At 35.5% G+C, this 22785-nt stretch overlaps 1 protein-coding gene across 8 annotated transcripts in view; it reads left to right on the forward strand.

Moving 5' to 3' along the window:
* DMD (dystrophin) overlaps positions 1–22785 on the forward strand; it is a 1320554-nt gene that overhangs the window by 725501 nt on the left and 572268 nt on the right. The window contains exon 1 of one of the 8 annotated variants that reach the window (XM_075774575.1): positions 19586–19740. The exons of 6 other annotated variants lie outside the window; for them this stretch is intronic. The gene's annotated coding sequence lies outside the window, so the exon portion shown is untranslated. Of the gene's footprint in view, positions 1–19585; positions 19741–22785 lie in introns of those variants that run through there. One more of the 8 variants, XM_075774565.1, reaches the window with a different exon arrangement.

Genomic DNA, 22785 nt, shown 5'->3' on the forward strand with positions numbered 1-22785 from the left:
ACTGTACTTTCAATTGTACTGATGCATGCGCTGCTTCATTTGCTCTTTGGTTACTAACTGTTCTATATTTCTCCTCCAGTGATGGGTCCTCTGCATTATTCATCTATCTCCTAATCTTCAAATTCTGTAAGAGCTTTATTCTGCATTCAGGGCTGATTTACTTCCCCCAGCCCTTTTCTTTCTCCCCTAACTACAGTTTAAAATAAGAATAGATTGTATACAGATTTTGAGTTAGAATCATAGAGGTCTTTTCCAACCTTAATGATTCTAAGATCATCAAGTCCAACAGTCAACCCAACACCACCATGCCTGCTAAACCATGTCCCGAAGTGCAGTGTCTACACATTTTTTGAACACCTCCAGGAATGATTACTCCACCACCTCTCTAGGCAGCCCGTTCCAATGATTGACCACTCTTTCAGTGAAGAAATTTTTCCTAATATCCAATCTAAACCTCCCCTGATGCAACTTGAGGCCATTTCCTCTCATCCTATCGCTATTTACTTGGGAGAAGAGACCAACACCCACCTCGCTCTAGCCTCCTTTCAGGTAGTTGTAGAGCATAATAAGGTCTCTCCTCAGCCTCTTGTTCTCCAGGCTAAACAAGCCCAGTTCCCTCAGCCACTCCACATAAAACCTGTTCTCCAGACCCTTCACCAGCTTCGTTGCCCTTCTCTGGACACACTCCAGCAGATCAATGTCCTTCTACTGAGGGGCCTGAGTTATCTCAGGCTCCAACAGCTTTCCTGCAATCCTTGGAGACCAGTCAATATAAATGCAATATTTACCTAAAAAAAAATTTCTGTCAATGTAAGAAACAAAAAAGAACATTAAGAACTTAAAATCACCAAAGTTAGGATTACTTAATAAATACTAACATCATTTTGATACTGGAACACCAGTCTGGACAGATTAAGTTGTAAACATGCTGCAGTGAAAAGGGGAAGGTAGGAACATTGTTGTACCCTCATTTCCCCAGATAAGTTATTCTGAAGAGCAAATAGCCTCCTTGTCATATTTTCATTTGATAAATCTAAAAGAATAAGTGGGATGAATTTAAAAATCAGGAGGGCAGCACTGACAGCAATGGATATTGTTTGGTGGAATTCATAGTCCTGTTTACCTTGGGAAATTAAAGAACTAATCTAGTGATAATATTGAATGTTTTTACTAGGTTTATGTTTGTTTCTTTTCAGTTGACTAGTTTCTAGTCAGCTCTCAACAAACTTTATGCATTTTAAAGACATGATGTTTTCAGATACAACCCTTAGGGTAACCTTCTCAGTGCATTTTCAGAACAATCTTTGAACAAAACTTTTGTTCTTAATCCAATCTCTCTAATTAAAATAATGCATACATCTTGTATTTTGACAGATAGACATTATAACTTATGATATATTTTGTCCTGCCTATGTGGTTGGATCATTTGCAACAATACTGGTTTCTTTGCAAATTTTTAAAATTATCCTAGCCTATGTGACTCTGATATTGGTATCTCTGAAAAAAGCATATGCTGTGTGGCAGTGGGACTGATTACATTGAGCACACAGCAGCAGGAGAAAAGCAAAAGATAAACTGAGTGAAGTTACTATGAATATATAAGCTGAGGTTAAATTTTACAATTAATGGAAAGACAGCAAGTGAAGTTATGTTCAATATGATCCTATTAAAAAAATATTTTTAAACTATATTATAATACAGTAGGATGTGCCCCATTCTCTGAAGTTCATTTATGACCAGAATATTTGTAAAAGACATGTGTGCATGTACTATCCCTGTTTCTTACATCTGTTCTGAAATTGTTCATACTCATCCAAAAACACAATAACAATATACAAGCATGAAATAATATTATAGAGAGAAACTCACAATATAAACTTAAATTCTCTTTCTAAAGATTGGAATATGGTAAAATGTCTTGCTGTGTCTTTGAACTGTCCTTGTGAGTAATATCTAATGCAGAAAATAAAGCATCAATCAAAATGTAGCAAGTCTAGAAATTTTAGTTTCTGCTTTAGCATTAAAGTTTTCCTAAGTTCCATTTTAACTAAGTTGCATTAAAGTGAGCATAATACAAGAACTTGCTGTATCCTCTTTTATTATACATTGTAAACCTGATAGAATTGTTCACAATAGCTAATATGTAGACTGTTTTACCATTTTGTTTTGGCATAGTTTCTGCGATAGATATAGGTATTGCTTTTTTTTTTTTTTTTTTTTTTTGAGAGAGAGAATTTTAGAATCCTAATTAAGCTGGTTTATTTCATTTGAGGGGCTTACATTATCTTTGCATTATTCATAATGCTATCAGATCTAGTGGAAGGTGTCCCTGCCCATGGTAGGGGGGGTTTGAACAAGATGACCTTTAAGGTCCCTGCCAACCCAAACTATTCTATGATTCTGTGATTCTATGAAGTAATATATAATTATTTTTAAGTTAATATCAGCAGCTATTATATAACATTGATTTAAAATCTTCTGTTGAAGACCCTTGACCTCAGAGACAGTTTATCATGATGGCAGAAATTAATCATGTTAGCTATGCTTGATCTCATGAAGACAGTACAAATATAGAAACTATATAAACAGGGGAGGTAATGATTTTTAATATTACTAGACTGTCATACAATAATAGCTTCATAATAATTAGGCACATTAAGCAAGTGATGAAGTAATATAACAGCAGATGAAGTAATTATTTCCAAAATTCTGCCACAAAATTGCTAAAATAATTTCTAAAAGTAAAAAAAACCCTGACCTCAAAGCACTAAAATATATAAGTGTAAGTATGAAACTTCAAATTTTGACTATTCTTACTTTTGACTATTCTTACTTTACTACAGTTAACTTAATCCCTCTTGAATCTATTGTTGTGACATTATTAGATTGATTGTTGGATTTTATTTGTACAGTAGTATATCATTCTTAAGAACTTTGGCTTTATGTATCTGTAGTTTTTAAGATATTTTTAAGATTGCTAAGATTTTCCTACTCTTTTACCCTTTGACTTCTGGTAAGTTTTCTCAGATAATAAAGTTGAAAAAAAATTTTTAAGTGTTTTATATAAGAAAGAATTTAAAGGGAGTCTAAGAAGTAGCAAAACAGGAAAAAAAATCACAATATTAGAAATTGAAATTAAAGTCCTTTGCTTGGCATTGACTTGTATGATACAGGTTTTAAGTTTCTGGCAACAAAGAAAAGCCAGGGCAAGTGATGCCCTGTGCATTCAAACAAATTCAGTCTTGCACAGCTGTGACTACAGCAGTGAAAACTTGAGATCTCAATTGTCTGACATGAGAGCATGGACCAGTGATTTCCACACATCTGAAGGTATGCATCTAACTTCTCAGTTTTTGAACAATGACAGATCAGGAAAAGTACCAATTAGGTTTAGTAAATAGTAATTAACATGCATATTTCAGCATAAAGTACTATATGTTAGTATGTGGTCCTAACAGAGATGGGGAACATTCCCTTTGTGCATGGAATTATTTCCAAAGCACCTCTTCAGCTGTAACATGATTTAAAATAAAATCATTCCTATTACATTATCATTAACATTAAAGTAATTGAGAACAGTGACCAATATCTGTCTTAAGACAAACTCTTCCCCTCCGTTCTATATTTCCAATCCACTCTGGCTGTCACTCCAGCATATGCAATCCTAGTGTGAGTCAGAAATGATCTGCCATACTCTATCAAGTATATAAAAAATGTTCAATTGTCATAATAAAAAAAAATATTTGAGGATATTCTAGAAATCTATAGCACTGCCTCCTAGCTGATTATCCTGTTGTCTATAGTCAACAAAAGTCCTAATTTAACTATTACCTAGCTCAAGAACTTTTTTATTCAAGCCTTACCCAAAAGGCTAAAAATCATATAGAGGTTAGAAGTTTACTGTGTTTTATGTAATCTCAATTTTTTTTTTTTTTCATTTGAAAAATTTCAACAGCCTCTCTTTGTTAAATGGAATGACATTGTGAATGGCATTTTGTCAGATTATTTTTTGGATGATATAAAATCAGTGCTGAAGAATTAAGTTTCTAGTGGCTTCAGTGCTTTTCTCTTGCAATTAAGTGAACTTACCAGTGCAGATCTGAGGCTAAAGCCATTGATGGAAAAGTAAGACTACTTGAGAATTTAATTTACACTTTTCTCAACATCCACAGAAGACTGTGCAGAATAAAATTATTCCCAGCTATGTAAGGATATTTCCTAACAATCTCGGAACTCAGAAAAAAAATATTTAATTGTAACTATGGTTTTGAACGATTTATTTGAAAACACAGCACAACAATGCACATTGGCTTTTGGTTGGAATAAGACCAAGTTTGATTGGAAGCTGGCAACACTTTCAGTACTCTTTTTTTTCTGCTAAAAGTTTTAAATTAACTTCTATAAACAAGCAGATTTTTGTTAGTCCAGTGGGATTTGATACAAAATGGATCTTCAATTCAGGGCTGGATTATTGTGATTAAAAGTCCCAGTGAGGTTCATATTTCTTTTTTCATAGCACAAACTGGACTCTGATCTGTTTATGGCTCCTGGGAGAACAATATTGTAGTATAATTTTCACATGTGAATGTAGCACTTTTTATACCTTGCATAAATCATTCTTTGAAGAAAGTTTACAAGGGTATATTGGAAGCAAAAGCTGTGGAAGATACACACGATATGTATATGAGACATACTCCTATATGACTCAAAATCAAGTGAAACCAAACTATGCAGAAAATGTGGTAGAGGAGGCGAGAAATGAAGGCTAAAGTAATTATTAGTTTAGAAAGATGATGATGATGTGGAAATAGTTTCTTAAAGTATAACAATATGCTAAGTTCAAACGTTTGACTTTTTCCTAGAACTTTTGTGTGTTTCAACATGCACACAAATGTCTAATTGATTTCGGAAAGTTAGGACAAGGTGTCTTTGAGGGAGAGCCTAAGTATGCACATTTTTTACTTGTACCAAAATAGTAGCATCCCTGGAACTTTTAGTCTAGATCAAGAAGGAGACAAGTAAAATCTCCCACAACTGGGAAATTCTAGGAGAGACAATTTTTATTTTAAATTACATATATTCCATAGCAGAGCACAAAGCCGTTGAAGTTGACATGAATGTTAGTTTAATTGAGATTTTATAGGTGGAAAAATCTCTTGCCAAATGCAAAAGCTACCAAAACTATTGGGCTGTCATTTCCAGTTGCTGCAATGTGTCAGCATGGCTAATTGTTTCCACCTTTGTTTGCTGGTTGCCATGCATTCTACTTCATTCTTCCAGAAGATGGTTACAGTAGAGTTCTGAGTGAATGTGATTGTGTGTACAGGCAGTGTATAGGGGCTCTTAACACTTATTTTATTTTTCCCTTCTGCCTAGGTCTTCTTTTATAAGATCTCTGGATATCCACTCATAAATGAGTGGTGAAGACATACCATTTATATTTAGCAGAAATTTGTCTAAGAAACTGGTGTCCACAATCTATCCTTCACAGGATAACCAGAGTTTTGAGATACTTGGTCCTGTGTTGTACATGGGCATGAAAGTATTTAAATGGTGTCAAGCAAGGCACCAAAAGTAAAACATGAACTGTCATCTCTTTTTGCAACTCATCCATGTACTTCCATAAATTAGTAGTATGGTCAGTAGAGCAAATGTAGTTTCTTTTAATTTAAGAAACACATGGCCTATGAAGAAAATCTCATAAGATAAAATGCAGAACTCAGATTTTTTTTCAAACAAAAATAGGGGACCTTATCTGTGGAGGTTAGATTTATTGTTTATCTCTTTGAAAATGGTTTGCTAGTGGAACAGGAATGCTGAGGCTATTTTGAGGCATAATAAAAGTAATTTTAAACCTTAGCGCTTCATGAAAGTGAGATTCAATGGAAAGGCAAACAGATGATTTTGCTGTGTGCTAGTGACATGTAGTAAGAAAACACACGTCTTTGGAAGAGAACATTAGAGTAAGTCAATTGTCAGATTTGCCTTTTCATCCTATCTTTCTATGTTCTCATAGAAAAGATTTATTTCTACCATGACTGCTACTTTGCAGTCTTGGAACAAGGAAGTTACCTGATGCTTTGAAGAAAATAAGTCGTGGGTTTTTGGGAGAGATACCATTAGGGTTCTTTGCAAAAGTTTGAGGAACTCTTTTGCAATAATCATAGCAGCTACCTATAAAGAAAATAATAATTGAGTCAGCCTGTATCTCTTTTATTTTAGTTTCAAATAATCAGAGCTAAGCAACGCAGGACTTTGCCAGTGATACTTATATCAGAAACTTGTCTTCAGTTATTTCCATTCTATCATCCTCTGTCAATTCTAAAGCTTGACAGATGGATTATTATGGTTTTTCTTTTTCCTTTTTATCTTTTTCCCAGCCTTGGTTGTTGTTATCATCTGGTTTTACAGACTCCTAGGGTATGTCTACAGAGATGGAAATAGTAAATTATTTACCTTAAGAAAAAAAATAAAAGAATTCCCTTATTACCTGCGGACAATAATTATCATTAGATATCTATTTAGAGATAAAAAAAATAAAAAAAAAAAAAAAAAAAAGATTGTGACCATGACACAGGCAATGTAAGTGTTAGCTTCCTACTGTCCAACAATTTTTATGGTTGCAAAAAGCAACATAGTCTAAGTAGTTTTCAACAATTGTGTGTGTATATAAAACCTTAGTGATAAATTTAGATTTTATTTTTACTTCTCAGCCTAATATACTCAGGCAGAACAACAAAGGTCCATTTGTACACTTTCCTGCTTTTCTAATGAAAATACAATTTTTTTCAAAGTTTGTTCAGGGACTTGGTAGTACAGAGACAATTATTACATTTTTTTCAGTATCAATCCTCTGTAAGAGTAATGTTATCATATAAAAGGTTTTGTTTTGGTTTTCCCTTTTTTTTTTTTTTTTGGTAATAGTTCATGGTCATGGTCAACCTAATCCCAGAGAGGGAGAGATTTTCCTGTTACATGCAAAACTGCATCCTTCAGTTAGCACTACCTACAGAAGACATGTGGAATATAACAATTTGAATGACAAGGCAGAAATTGGATTACAAGTGAGTTTGTGTCCAGGAATTCTTCTTTCTTAGATTAATCCTGTCAGTTGGAAATTGCTCTTTTCATATTCAAAGATCAGAAAGACCCTTCCATAGTTTTCCTGCATAACAGTCCTATGACATTAAATGAGAAACGCTTTGCGAAATTAAGTAGTACATTCAGTCTAATTGTTAGGTGCAATTAATTGAGCTCTGACTCCTCAGATATCCCTAGTTCATGTAGATCTATGCTGTTAAATCCAGCTTCAGCATGAATGGCTGCAGCTGGATTTTCTTTTTTTTTTTTCTCATAGACTCTAAGTAGGAAGTCTGCAAATGCATTTTATTATTTCTGGTTGGTGGGAGCTATCCATTTTAAATGAGTGATTCATAAGTTTTCTGCAGGAGGTCTTTACTGTAGGTGGAATAGATGATCAAAGCACAGTCTTCAAGACTATGCTATAAAGACATTAACATGCTTAAGCAAGGGGCACGCAAGAAGCAAAGCAGCCTGCAAGTATTTAAAATTTGCCTTTTTCTTTTCGAATTCCAATACTAAATGCTCTCTTATAGCATTTGTTTCCCTAGTCTGCAGCAGCAACTGACACTGAAACCTGACTTATTGTATACATTATTATCCTTTTTATAATACTTAGTTTTGAGAAGAATAGGCCTCCTAGTAATCTGGTCTGGATCAGGTCTAGTGAGTGTTTCATCTAAATCAAACTTGAGGACAGAAAGACCTTTCTTTTGTTGTTGTTGTTGTTCTGGAAGAAACATTTTGGTTCTATAATCATGGATATATTTCTCTAATCTGAGGTGCCCTAACGAGGAAGGAAAAAAAAAAAAAAAAAAAGGAGAAAAAAAATTCATTTGAGAGATACATTTTTTAACACATAATAAAGTTTAAACAGCTACTTCACTCCAGGTTAGAATTCTGTAATATTTACTGGTTGAAACCTTCTGCATGTTTCAAATGTTAAATAGATCTGCTAATTGTATGGACTAAGGTCAGAGAGATTTATTCTTATGCTTCATGCTCAGGGCAGTGAGATTTTTGTATTTACACTAAAGAAAGAATCTTGGCTATACATGATACATACTTGACATGGACTTTAGATTATTCACAGTTTTCCTTCTAAAAAGGTACTAAATGATAGAGCAAAGTGCTAGTTACTGTGCAGTGCATTCATCATATAATGAATGCATATAATGAAAATATGAAAATGCTGAAGTTTAAATTCTGTTATGATTTTTAAAATAAGTAGTTAATTGTGGTGGGTTGACCCTGGCTGGGGGCCAGGTGCCCACCAGAGCCACTCTGTCACTCCCCTCATTCACTAGACAGGGGAGAAAAGGTGCAATGAGAAGCTTGTGGGTTGAGATAAGGACAGGGAGAGATCACTCACTAATTATCGTCATGGGCAAAACAGACCGAACTTAGAGAGGGAATTCATCTTATTTATTACTAAGCAAAACAGAGTAGAGGAATAAGAAACAAAATCAACTCTTAAAACACCTCCCCCCACCCCTGCCATCTTCCCGGGCTCAACTTCACTGCCGGCTTCAACCTCCTCCCCCCTCAGCGGCACAGGGGGACGGGGAATGGGGGTTATGGTCAGTTCATCACACGGTGTTTCTGCCGCTTCTTCATCCTCAGGGGGAGGACTCCTCTCATCGTTCCGCTGCTCCAGCGTGGGGTCCCTCTCACGGGAGACAGTCCTTCACGAACTGCTCCAGCGTGGGTCCCCCACGGGGTCACAAGTCCTGCCAGCAAACCTGCTCTGGCGTGGGCTCCTCTCTCCACGGATCCACAGGTCCTGCCAGGAGCTTGCTCCAGCGTGGGCTTCCCATGGGGTCACAGCCTCCTTCAGGTGCCTCCACCTGCTCCGGCGTGGGGTCCTCCATGGGCTGCAGGTGGAATCTCTACACCCCCTCATCCTCCCTCCATGGGCTGCAGGGGGACAGCCTGCCTCACCATGGTCTTCACCACGGGCTGCAGGGGGATCTTGCTCCGGCGCCTGAAGCACCTCCTGCCCCTCCTTCTGCACTGACCTTGGTGTCTGCAGATGTTCTTACATCTTCTCACTCCTGTCTCTGGCTGCAAAAGCGCTCTCTAACTGTTTTTCTCTTTCTTAAATATGTTATCACAGAGGCGCTGATGGGCTTGGCCTTGGCCAGCGGCGGGTCTGTCTTGGAGCCGGCTGGCATTGGCTCTGTCAGACACAGGGGAAGCTTCTAGCAGCTTCTCACAGAAGCCCCCCCCACTACCAAAACCTTGCCACACAAACCCAACACATAATATAGGTAATGTGATCAAAATGAATGCTTGGTAGTTTTGGTAGTGTGGAGCTAGTTCTTATCTAACTGGGGCAGAGTTAATAAATTGTGACTACATTGCATAAAAGGGATGTCTGCATCAGCTTTTCCTAAGAGATGCTGTTGGGGAAGGTGTAAAATTTCTTCAGTTCTCCCAAATGAATCTGGTTTTGTCTTTTCCACTGTTTTTTTGCTTTGTTGAAACTTTTTTTCTCTGTTCTATAGTTTTGAACAGTTAGAAGATGACTACTAACTTCTGACTTTATAGGGTTTTTGTTGAAAGGATTCATTAATAAAATTGTTATTTTGGTGGATGCCATCAATTGCCATTTCATGATATATATATATGATATTTGATATAGGTCAGATTTCTTTCATTTAGTATTTGAATTGCTGTGTGTTATTTCATATTTTTATTTACTTTAAATTTATTTTTCTACGTAATTTTATTACAACATAAATTATAAAAGATCTATCCTTTTTGCACTGTGTATGCACAGATCCACTCATTAAAACAACATAAAACTTTGTGGTACTTGTAATTACTCTAGGTCTGCTAGTCTATTGAAGATAGTAATTTTTCTTTGAATTAGACTTTTGAGGTGTACTGCAAAGCACATATGAAAGTGAATTTCTAAATTACTGTGGCATTCAGTAATTTTTTTAAGGTATTAACTCCACTAACTTTTACACCTGGTAGATTTTTTTGGAAATTCTAAGACACCATACTGGTGTGCAACATGTCTAGAAGCTAAAAATTTCATGTAAGTCTTACACAAGCAAGTTTAATTATATTTGGGGAATATAATATTCAGGAAAAAAGGTTGTGATTGAAATTAAAAGAACACAATTATTAGAGTAAAACATAACCCTATCACTAAAATGCTCTGAACCAAAATTACATAAATCTAACATTTTTATATCAGGAAACTTGAAAAAAATTATAATGAGGAAAGCCATTCTGCATGGAAGGCAAAGAAGTATTTTCATTCTTTTTAATGTAGATACCTAAGATAAGATTCATCTTACTTAATTTTACATGTCTACACTGTAGACAAGGGGTCATGCTGAACTCCATTTATAGCTAGTGAAAAGTAATAGGTGCATCTGCAACAAAATTAATCTGATGTATTCTAAATATCCACATTAATATGAGACACATTGTGCCCTAGAAGTATCTATTTAGTTCTGTTGGCTATAGAGTTTAGATATCTATCTATCTATCTCAGATACAGAGATCTGTGGTGTAGACATCTGAAGTCAGATATGAGGTGAATCTCCTTGCTACATTTTCCATAAACTTTGGATTTTCCACTTTTGAATTAGCTTCAAAATTTATCTTGAAATAAACTGTGTTAGGGCAACAAATTGTTTTTATGTATGTAATTAGTGTTCTGGACAAGCATGGATTGGAGCTGGATGGTGGAAAATAAGGACTTGTCAGTAGTGTGGTGTTAGATATCAAAAGTTATTGTAAAGTAAAATCCCAGGGCAGGATAACCAAGGTATTTATGTGTTGGTGTTAATTTTACCTAAGGCATCAGAACAATGGGAGGCACCCATTGTCTAGGACATTGGAAAAGTTAAACGGAGTAAAACAGATCTGGAATACCATAAGACTAGCCCTACCCTATTGTTGAAACTAAGGCAGAATTAAGAAAATAGCTGTGTCTTTTAAATTAGTGGGGAAGATACTACTTCTAGTATATCTTCTGGGCTGTCTCATGACCCTTATTGGATGAACTTCCTAACTACCTCTCTTTAAAAAAGGCTGTCTGCCCAAGACATTAGGAAAGGTAGGAAATGGCAATGGCTCCGTCTAATGAAACAGAGATCTTCAGCTGAATCATCAGTCAATTTTAAATTTAATTTTATGGTCTTCACTAATGTCTGTACTTTTACATGTAAAAGACTGTGAAGTTGATTTCAGTAATAGCAGATCCCAAAGCATTTGGAATTGATATAGCCATTCAGTTTCTTCTTTTGCTGTTTTGATCTGTCAAAAATTTTTTTGCATGTCCTTATGGACTACATATACATAAGAAACTTGGAAAATGTTTAATCTAATTCCATATTTATATAGGCTTTTTCTATAACTGTGAATTTCATTTTCTCCTTTTTTCATTTCCATGATCTGTTCTACTGTATTGTATCTAACAGTCTTCCTAGGGTACTTTGAGGATTGAAGAGTTAATGTTTCCCTGTTGCTTTCAAAATGCAAATACTGTATAAGGTTTTATTCACACTAATAAATTTATAGCCATGATGTATCATTTTCTGACATTGCAATATAAGCGATACGATGTCAAGTTTACGTTTGACCTTGAAGATGCTCAATGACTCTTCCGCAGCTTTTCTAAGATGGATAAAAATGTCTATTATCTGCAACTGTATTATCTAGCCAAGCTGTGGCAGTATTCTATCCCTATTATGATTTCTGTTCAAGCCTGTAACAATGAATTTATTCAATTGAGATGCTATCTATTTTTATTCACCTTCATAACACTAACACAAAACACAATGATTTTATTTATTTTATATATATATCTTCTCAAGCCAAATTCCAAGATTTTACAAGTAATAAAAGCATTCAATAACAAAACAATTAGATTACTTTGTTAATAATTTGCTAGAAAATCATGTTTCATTTTATTTTATTTCATTTTTTGCAGAAAAAATAAATGTAGTTGATGTTTATTTCATTAGAAGGAAATAGAATTAGAAGGATGCAGAGAAGATTTCAAATACAGAAAGTGAAAAGTATTCATGGCACTATAAGAAATCTATATTAAACAGCTGTAGACATTTTAGCAGAAGTGTTGGGGCTTTGGTTTTTGGTGTTGGGTTTTTTTTTAATTGATAGATTAAAATGTTGTCAATCATAGATGGTTTCAAGTAATTAAAAAGTAGTTTGCATTAACCATGCTTGGAATTCTGTATCATCAACATCTAAGTTAATTAGGATGAGAACAGAAATGGATATTACAAAGTATGGGCTGTCTTTTGTGTAACAATTTTGTTATTTGTGATATGAAATATCACTTTTCACTGATGGCCTATCCTTGTAATATTCCAGCTTGTCACACTGGCCACAGCTATGACACAAATCTAACATGATAGTACTTTCTGCTCCTGAAAATGTGGAGTTTCTGTAGCTGCTTTTACTGTCTTGTTGCTGTTGGTGGTGACTGAGTCAGAAAAGAACCAGAAGGAAGAAAGCAGAAAAGGGGGGGGGGGGTGGGGGTGGGGGTGGTGGTGGAATTAAACCAACCCACAGAACAAATCTGCCTTCAGTGACTTAACTGGCTGTAATTTGAACAGCACTGTATTTACTGTAAGATAGAGCCTTATAGTCTCCATTTTTGCTAGTGAAAAAAAGCAGATTATTTTTTTAAAAAACAATCTTACAGTCTGTTAAGAGGCAATTGAGTTATCACTGCCTTATTCTTGAATCTAACCCCTTGTTTCACTATGATCATATGCACCTGGTCATCATCTTTCAGCAATGTGTACACATTTTTCTTATTGGATACTCCAGATAAGTAAATTTTATTTTGTCTTCAATAGATGGATAATCAAGGAAAGGACAGAGGATTTTCAAAGGCATCTGAGAAAGCAAGGGGCTAAAAGATCATCAATTCCACTGAGATAAGAGTGCTTAACTCCTTTAGATTCTTTGAAAATCATGAATAAACAGACTAACTCATTCTGCCCTAAGTCTCAGCAAAAAAAAATCTTGTTGAGAAGGAGAAAAACTCCAGAGGTCCTGAGTCCTTTTGTACTACGCTACCTTTGTATATGAGACATGAAAATGAACAAAATAATAAATAGACTTTACAAACCATTAAGTAGCAACACTGATATATCTCATTTTATCTTCTTATCAACACTCGTTAGAGTATTATATATCTCTCAGATGATATAACCAGTGAGTGCTCTAGACACAATCTTGCTTCACTTTTGATGTATTATATCAAACATGAATACTGTGTCGACTTTTCATTTGCTATGCTCATTTCTAATATTATCCACATGTCTTCATATAACTCATGGATTCATTTTCATAATTAAGTTGTATTTTTTTCAAGGAAAAAAAAATTATGCTTTAGTGTGAGATTAAGAGAAATTTGATTTTCTTTCTTAATTAACTATTTTGATGGAGGAATTTGGTGCAGCACAAAGAGATAAGATGTATGTAACAGCTTAAATATATCCATTGAAGTTGATGACATTACTATAGGAGTGAATTAATGAGGGAATAAATCAGTGAAATAATACATAATCAAAATGAATATTTAAGAACCAAGCCCAGTGTGATAAAATACAAGTCTAAATAGAACATGCATTTCTTTGAAGTAATTTCATCTTTCTAACTGGTGTGCACACTTTGAGTGATGCTCTATTTCATCACAGAACAATTACTCATGCTAAATTTCATCTTGGATAGAACCACAAGATGTGCAGAAGGAGCAAAATCAAATATTAGTTTTAAAATGTGCTTTTCAGTGGTGAAATTATGTATGTAAATTTATATATTAGAGCTACTGGAACTATTCAGGGTGTTTAATGTAGCAAACAACCTTCCTAGAATGCACTTGATAATTTTCTTCAACACGTATGGCAATTGGTCTAAAAATATTAAGCAGCAAAATAATTAATGACATTTTTTATCCCAATTGTAATAATGAAAATTATAGTTTGAAGATAAAAATTGAGATCTTTACATTTGTTGGATTATAAGAATAAAACAATTATTGTCATAGTAAATTACTGTCTTTTAATAAATCTTTCTCTAAAAATGTATTCATATACAAAATCTTGTATCTGATGTTCCTGTGTAGCCAAGCCCAATCCTGTTGACTGAGCTATGATGATGTGAACTACAGGGTGAGAGTTCTGTGTTAACTCCTCCTGCCTAACAACTGTCTGTCAGGTGAACAGTCACTTGATCAGGCAATAGGGCAGGTGATCAATACTGGTGATATCAAGAGAGAACATGGCTGGAACACCCCTGTGCCCTTTTCAATCGCTAGGACTCCACACATAGGTTTCTGGCAAATTTATTCATTTGTCTGAAAAGAAGAAATGTTTTACAATATGACCGTCTAGTATTTTTCAGACCTATTAGTCAAAACCAAAATTTTGAGATAAATAACCTTACTGTTATTGTAGAAGTAATCTGTGCCTGTGCCAAGAGCTGAAGACAGGGGGTGGCAGTCATATCAAAAGAAACAGGCAGTGTATTGGCAGAAAGATCTACAGTGCTGATAGCACAGCAGGTGCTGTAGCAGTTACAGGCAGTATTTTTTGTTATACTTATAAGTGAAAGAGCAGTTTCCACTCCTTTCTGTGCTCAGTCATGATGTTGTCAGTGTATTAAGGAATTTCTTACATATCTGTCCCTTTAGAAACTTTGCCAATAACTTACTATTGATAGGTTATACTAATATACCTTCATATACTTTTTAAAATATGGCCTTTAAGAAAAATAGGTATCTGCGATATAAGCCGTTTTCCCTGAGAGTAGCAAAATTCACCTTGCTTAAAAGCTTTGCTATTTAGAAGGAAAAAGAAAAGGTGAAATCAACAAAACAAAACACACTTTTCAGTGAATGATTTAACAAGCGAGTTCACCCATAAGAGTTTTTGAGTCTTTGGCTTTATTTCAACTTGATGCACAGCTGCAGAATATCTCACCTATTGTGCAAGGATTTCAAACCTAGGGACATAGAGCATAGCGAAACCATGGAATGATGCTTGACAAATGACACAAATCGAAGGCCCATGTAATTTAAGCACTTATTTTTTGTTATGGTGTCTAATAAGTGTCTAAGTTCATCTGGATGATCTGGTACAGCTGGTAGAAGTAGGTGTAGGTCTGAAGGGTGATGTACGAAGCCTAAAGTTGAGACTGTTGACTCTCCTCCACACAAAAGTGGCTTAGAATGAACGATAAGAAAACAGTAGGTGGAAGTAAGTAAATCAGGATTTCATAGTAAACACCTCCTGCTCGAGGTTCAGAAAAACCTATGTCGTGAGGAAAGCCTATATGAGATTATAACTAGACCTGTTCTTGCCTACTAGCTGGAAGCTAGAAATATCTACTTAGTAGATAACCAGTCTGTAAAATAGCAAATAAAAGGGAGCTTGCCTCCTTAGTTTGCTTGGCACGCATGGGAAGGAGGATCACTACCTCCCATGGATGTATGTTTTATACAATGCTGCACAAGGATCACTCTGTGGTGTTTTCACTTGCTGCGTAGGGGTGTTCACTTTTTCAGAGCTAACTAAAGGTTATTCTTTGTATTCTTTTGCTCTTAATTTAATTTTTCATTCCTGCTTGTGTTCTTGTAGTGCTTCAGTACTTGCAGTACTTGCTTGTGTACTGCAGGAGCAAGGAGACAAATTGGCCTTTGTCCCTAACTATGCTAACACCTGAATTTCTGTCACAATCATGGGAATGAGAAGACATGGATTTAAGTTCTAAAAGGATAACGAATACCATGAACCTACAACTCTCAATGGTAATATTGCAGTTCCTTTCATCTTACATGCCACAGTAGCCTATAAACTATGCCAACTTCAGGTGTGACTGCATCCTTTGTAAAATTTCTGTGTTCAAGAATCTTTGGCCAGGTGAAGTAATGACAAGAATGCCTTAAAGCCAAAATGGTAGTATTTTTAGCAGTAAGAATAGAGAACTAGTAATAGAAGCCTTTTGTAGATCATGTACCCATCTATGTCTCCTTTATCTGTGAAGTCTTAATACCTCCTGCAAATAACCTAGATGAATATAATACCTATAAAGTGCCCATTTTGTCTGCCTTATACCTCTGTGCTGTTTTTGCAAAGAATGAATGCTGCCTTTGAGACACAGTCCTTTTAATGCTGCTGAAATTATTTTTTTCTTCTGCACTCCTATTATGATACCTGTCTGACCAAAACCTGTGAGGCTCAGCAGGACAGTGAATCAAAATTTTCAAAGCTGATAGATCTGACAGTCTCATTTAGTAACATTAACTGCCTCTAACTTGAGCCACTTTTTCCCTAGAGTTTTCCTTAATTCTCCTGCCTTTAGCTACCCATCACGCTGCAGATTTGTGTTGACATGCAAAATATAATCTCCGATATGGTCACAAACAGAAGTGTCAGTAATCAGGGCAAGATCAGTTGTACCTCTGTTACAAAGTTATTCTAAATGATGATCCAAGAGCAAATGAGGAAACCCTTATGGGGTTTGGCCGGCCACAAAACTCCCTGATAGGAATGGACCTTCTACATTGATGTATGGGTTGGTTTTTTTTCACATTCAAATGAGATGTTTTCTACATTATTTAGAATTTGCTGTGGATTATCTACATCTGTTTAAACATACAGCCGCCTGTCCATTGTAGGAGAGCTCATGGCAAACACAGACATGTCTCTCTGTTGAATTCCCATTCATTTGCTAAGTCAAAGTATTTGGTCTCCATACACCCAAGCTTAGATAACTTAGAAACCATTTTATCTCTATGTAACTCCCTGATAGCTGCAATCAACAGGGTCATTTTAGTGACTTTTTTTTTTTTTTTCCCAGGGTCTAGTTCTGTGTCTTTCTTAAAGAACTGTTTGATTGGGGAGTTGGGGATGTGTTAGCTTTTATCCTCTGCTGAAAGGCCGCAAGATGTCAGGGATGAAAGTAAAACTACTTTAGGATATGGCATAAACTAAAATTAGGATAAGTGCACAAATCATTTTGCAAGGAAGCTGCTTCACATTTGGTCCTTGTATTCTACAGTCAATAGGAACTACAAATGCATATTTATTATGTGTATGCAATATTTCTGTGTAGGAGACAAAATGGACTGCTAAGTGCACATGACTAATCCAGAAATGTATGTGCAATATGATGCCAGAAATAGTACTGTTGTACTGTAACAGCTACGTAATGAATCCTTAGCCAAGAGGTTATCCGGATTCCTGCTTACTTAAAGAGTCATCAAACATAAACAAACAAACCGTTTAACATACTGAGTTGTTTTGCTTTCAATGAGTTCTGTGCACAGGAAAGATGATGGACTAACAGCCCTTAAATGCTAAATAGTTTAATCACTGTGCTTGCAGCTGAGAATTATCTTCTGTTCACAACCCTTTCATTGAGCTTGTATTCTAACATTCAGTTAATATATTTAAGTATTTAATATAGTAACTTTTTTGTATTTTGATAATCTTAACTAACATTAAGAAGTACTGAGAAGAATCTGCTTCTTTAAGAAAAAATATTCTATCAATATTGTAAGCTTTAAAGATATTTGATTGTAATGGGTGTATAGCAAATTATTTTTTCATGCAATTAATAGCTACATTGTGCATTTCAGCTATTTCTCCGAGATGTTTCTTTCATTAGGTGCACAGATTTTACCTTGTTTTAAAATTTGCAATATAGTTTTCAGTACATTACAGATGTTTGCATTATAAGCGAATAAAATGAGACAAGACTGAAAGAGAGCTAGACTATTTGAGCATTCTAGCTAGTTTTCCAGAGCTGCTCACAGCAGTGTGTTTGAGTGCTGATAAGGCACTAACTATATTGAAAAGGCAGAGGCAGAGCATAAGTATTGTTTTTTCCTTTTCAGTCACTAGAGTATGATTCCTCCATGTATTAGCAAAAAATGCAAAACCAAAGAACATTCTGTATGTATTAAACTTAAAATTTTCAAGATCTACATCTTAAGAGAGTTCATTTTTAAAAAAGATAAATGAAATACATCTGGCATTTTAACTTCTGTTTATTGTTTCTAAACTCATTAGAGACTGATTGCTTAGAAATCACAGCTGTTTGATGAGGTCAATAGGAGCCAAAAAAACTATACAGGCCAATTTAACGCCTCATAATTGGCAATGAAATTTGGAATGTGAACTTCTTATCATTTAGACAGATACAATGTTTGTGGGAAAAAAAAATACACTGAATAGATAGATAGTTGTGAAAGTTGCCATTCCTTTTACCTTGGTGGTCCTTTCTCCTGCTTGTCCTTTATTATGTGTCTTTCTTGTTTTAATGGAGCCTAAGACCTTGGAGGTGATAGAGGCGTTGCTCCTCACCCAACCTCCCTAAAAATAGCTACTGCCTGAAATAAACTGTGCTATTTAAACTATATATCCGAAGTGCATTTCTTGCCAAATGAGGTCATCACCTCTATGGTACATCTGGCCTCTTATCTTCCTGGCACTTTTACTTCTGCTTCTAACCTCAAATTGCTGTGCCAATGCCAAACAGTAGAACCACTAGAAAATGGCATTTTCATTGTCAGTAAGCAGAAATAAATTGATACATTACTATGGTTTGGGAAAGACTATATGATAAAGTGTGTATTCTCCAACATTATTCTTAAAATGGTAGGGGCAAAATTTCCAGGAAAATAGCCGATCTTACTAGATAAGTAAATTAAGCTTTATGTTGTGTATCATGCATACAACGTTAGCTATAACAGACAAAAATGTTCCATTTTAGACAGATTCATGAGAGTAGTGTAAGCAGTGTTCTGTTGAAGAATATTTAAAGCCTTATCATGGTCTAATGTGCCCAACAGTGTCTCAACAAACTCTCTGATTCCTTCTAGACTGAATGTAGCATGAAACGTGCAAAGCCAGAACTTGGCGTTATAGGTAGATTTTCTTCAAGGGCTCAATAAGTAGTGCAGGGGAAACAGTCTACACTGTTACATGGATCATCAATATCTGTATGTAACAGGGAAGAAAGGAAATATTTCTTGTAGTTAATTGAATCTAAACTAGTACAAAAATAATCCACAGAAAATTAGTAAAATTGAAGTCTAACTAGAGCTAAAATGATTTTTATTCACATACTGCATTTTCTTTATATGATTATAACATGAAGGCTGAAATTCTCATGTTATTCCATAACATATTAGTAATGCAAATAGTCAACACATTCTACATTGAAATATCAGCTGTTAAACCGATGGCTTCCCGCGGTACATAGTGCAATCAAAACATTACAGAAGAGTAGTTTCACAAGTATTTGTCAGACTTAGAAAACCAGCTTACATTTCACAGGCAAGGCTTATCCAATACAGGCAGGATTTTTCCTTTCTCTCTTCCCCCCCCCGCCCCCCAACCTTTTCCCCTTTAAATCCTTGCTCCCTCTCCCTGTCACTGTGTGCTGTCGAATCCAATCCGCAAGCGAGGCGAATTTCAGTCCAGCTTTTTCGGGGAGCCGCGGATCCACACAAAGTTGGCTGATGTGCCATTCAGCATCCCGGCAGCTCTTTCTCTTCACACTCGCAATGGCAAAGCTTTGTGCGGATGCGCTGCTGGATGCTCTGAACTGAAATCGTCTGGGGGAGCTTAGCAGGTTTTGGACAGCCTTTTAAAGGTAAGGAAGCGAAAATAGGCGTGCTGGAGAAGGAATCTGCTGGTGGAGAGCGCGGTGTGTTAGTGCCGTGCGGGCTGCATCTTAAGTCTGTTCTGATGCGGGAGTCTGTGAGCACTAGGTGGGAGGGGATGCTTTTGTACTTGAAATAAGAAGCCCCAGATTAAGCGTTATCGTAACGACTGCTTTAGAGCTTGTGACAAACGGTGTGGTGATCAAAGCTTTCAGGAAATATCTCTGTCAATTATTTATCTGCTCCCAAGTTAAACCTAACTGTATTAAAAACAGCAGTAGAGGCCAGCAGCCCAAACCTGCAAGGTGCTTTGAACATCTCTTGTCTTGCTGCTTTTTGAAGTCCCCTTATTGCTGTTAGTTTGGTTGAAGACTCTGGAGAGAGCATTTCATGCACACTACCTCTATTGGAGTCTCGTCTTTTTCTATAATCCACCAAGGAACAGCATGTTTTAACAATAAAAGGCCATTTTTAATGCTGAAATCTCATACTGTGCTTAAATATCTTTTAAAAGACTACTTTTAGAGCCACGTAGATGCCTGTGCATTTAGGTCATAATTGACTTTCCATTCAAATGTTGTAATAGCTAAGTGCTTCACTAAAATTTTTTGGGTTATTGTTTTGGTTTTTAAATTTAATTTCTCTTGTAAAGCAGTTCAGGTTTTTTTCTTAAAATAACCTGTATTAGTAACGCTAGATTTACTTTTGGGTGGTCTGCTTAATCCATTTATGTATCTGTCTGCTTCAGGTTAATGGTATATCAAACGTCAGAATAACACAAGAGAATTCTAATATTGATGCTTATAGACTATTTGAATTTTTACTACTTTGATGATGAAGTGGGCTTTATGTTTTGCATAAAAACATATTTTTTCAGTAATTTTTAATCTCAAAATCCAAGATGAACTGCGTAGCGGTTTACAAGTCAATCTAGGTAGTGTTTTAACAAACAGCCCCCTCCACTTCTGTAGATTTCTAGTAGTATGCATATTAAACAAATGTTTGTGGTAGCATGCACACTTCATAAAAAGTTTCCACCTGACAATACCTCTGAAAACCTTTTTAAAGAAAAAAGTACAGAATGTTTTTTCCCAACTCTTTAAATGTTTATTTTCTAGTAAACTTTTCTAGTTTATGTTACCTCAGGCTGATATTTCTTTCTGCTGTTACTTAAGGAAGTATTTGACAGTCATTCCCATGCATTTTCTCATTTGAGTGTAGAGTACGTTAAAGCCTGAATTTATATCAGATGAGTTTTACATTTTAAATGAGGCGTGCCAGGTAATAACATGAAGCAGAAAATATCTATGTATGATTTTTTGCATACAACCGCTAGCATAGTTCATAGAAAGTATGAAAAGAGATTATACATTTTAATATTTAAATGACTTGTGGAATAGCAGATTGATATTTTCAACAGATTTTCATTACAGTTTCTGCCATTGAGGCAATGTGAGGGCTCTGAGAAAGATGGAGTGCTGTAATTACCAGGTGCACATGTTCATTAATCCTTCCTGGCTAGAAAAAGCTTCAAGTTCTTCTTCAGTGGCCTATTCGTAAAGCTATAAATATCTAAATTGTGTCAGCCAAGAAGTCACACAGAATGGAGGCTCTTTTTGAGTTCAATTTCATGCACTGTTGCTTTGGTCTTGTGAGGGAGTGCTTTGCATTCCTCGTGATGGATATTTGTCCTCTTCCTTATAAAAGTTCTGAAAACAAACTGTTAGGTCATAGATTATTTTGTTTAAAGTATATGCTGATACATTATAACAAGTATTCCTCAGGATAAAACCATGTAAAAATAACCTTCGTAAGTGAAAACACAAAACAGAAGAGTTGCCAAGATAATTTTAAATTTTAAACATAACATTTTAGTAAACAAATTAGGAAAGCTACAGCCTCGGCTGATTTTAGAGGAATGTCTATAGCAATCTGCTTGCACTGTTTTTCACTTAGCTATACACTGGCAAGTTAAATAGCATGGTGCTGGAATACTGTATTTTTATCCTCTGACTTTCTTTTAGATATTCCAATATAATTGTCAATCTCTAACTTTATATGAACAGAAAGGTTAGTAAATCCAGTTGTATCTCTATCTATCTATTTCCATGTGAAAATCTATACATAAACATATAGATATTGTATTTAATTACAGAGCATGTAAAGATAATCTTCATCAGATGCTAGTTTTTTAATAGATATTTGAAATAAACAATGTCATCTCTTAAATGCCTAGATATAATTTCTCAATGAATGTACATATATATATATGTGTGTACCTTTCCGAAAATATTCTTGTTAGCATTTACTGAAACTGCACTGAGATGTTGATTTTACAGTCAATTCCATGTCTCCAATCTGTCATTCAACATATAGGACTGTTTCAGGACTACATATCAATTAAAGTTTGAAAACCACTAAAATATATATTTCATTCAGTCACAACTGTCGGTAATTTTAGACTCTCTTGCAAGTTCAGAATGAATGTCTTTGCTGTTTGAGAAATTTTGTAGCAAATTTTTGTTTGCTTGCAATAAGCTCAGAAAACGATCAAATAACAGAGATAGACAAGAAATCATACCTTGCTTCCACATGAAAATAGTAATTTTTACCAAAAATAAGCTTGAAAGAAGATACAGATGTTGCCTATAGATAGTGCACTTCATTCACATTACCAGTCTTTATGAATTGCTGAGGAGATTCAGTGCTTCCTTCCTGCCCTACAGAAGTGGATAAAGATCAAGTGGATATTATTATTATTATTATTATTATTATTTAATAAGGAAAAGAATAGAACTGTATCTATGCATTATTTAGAATAGAATGCCTACAAAAGGTGAAATGGCAAAAAAGCTGGGTACCGCTGCTGGCCCCGCAAGTTCTCTGACACCAAATCTCTTCTCCTGATGGTGCCGTTGCCGGCAAAACTGGGGAACTGTCCAGCAACTGAGCTGCTCGCCAGGAGCATCGTGACTCCCACTGCCCTGACCCCGCTGTCTAATGGTCTCAAAGGTTTGGACAAACATGAAATAATT

Source organism: Balearica regulorum, chromosome 1 (genome assembly GCF_011004875.1).
Source record: "Balearica regulorum gibbericeps isolate bBalReg1 chromosome 1, bBalReg1.pri, whole genome shotgun sequence".
NCBI classification, from domain to species: domain Eukaryota; kingdom Metazoa; phylum Chordata; class Aves; order Gruiformes; family Gruidae; genus Balearica; species Balearica regulorum.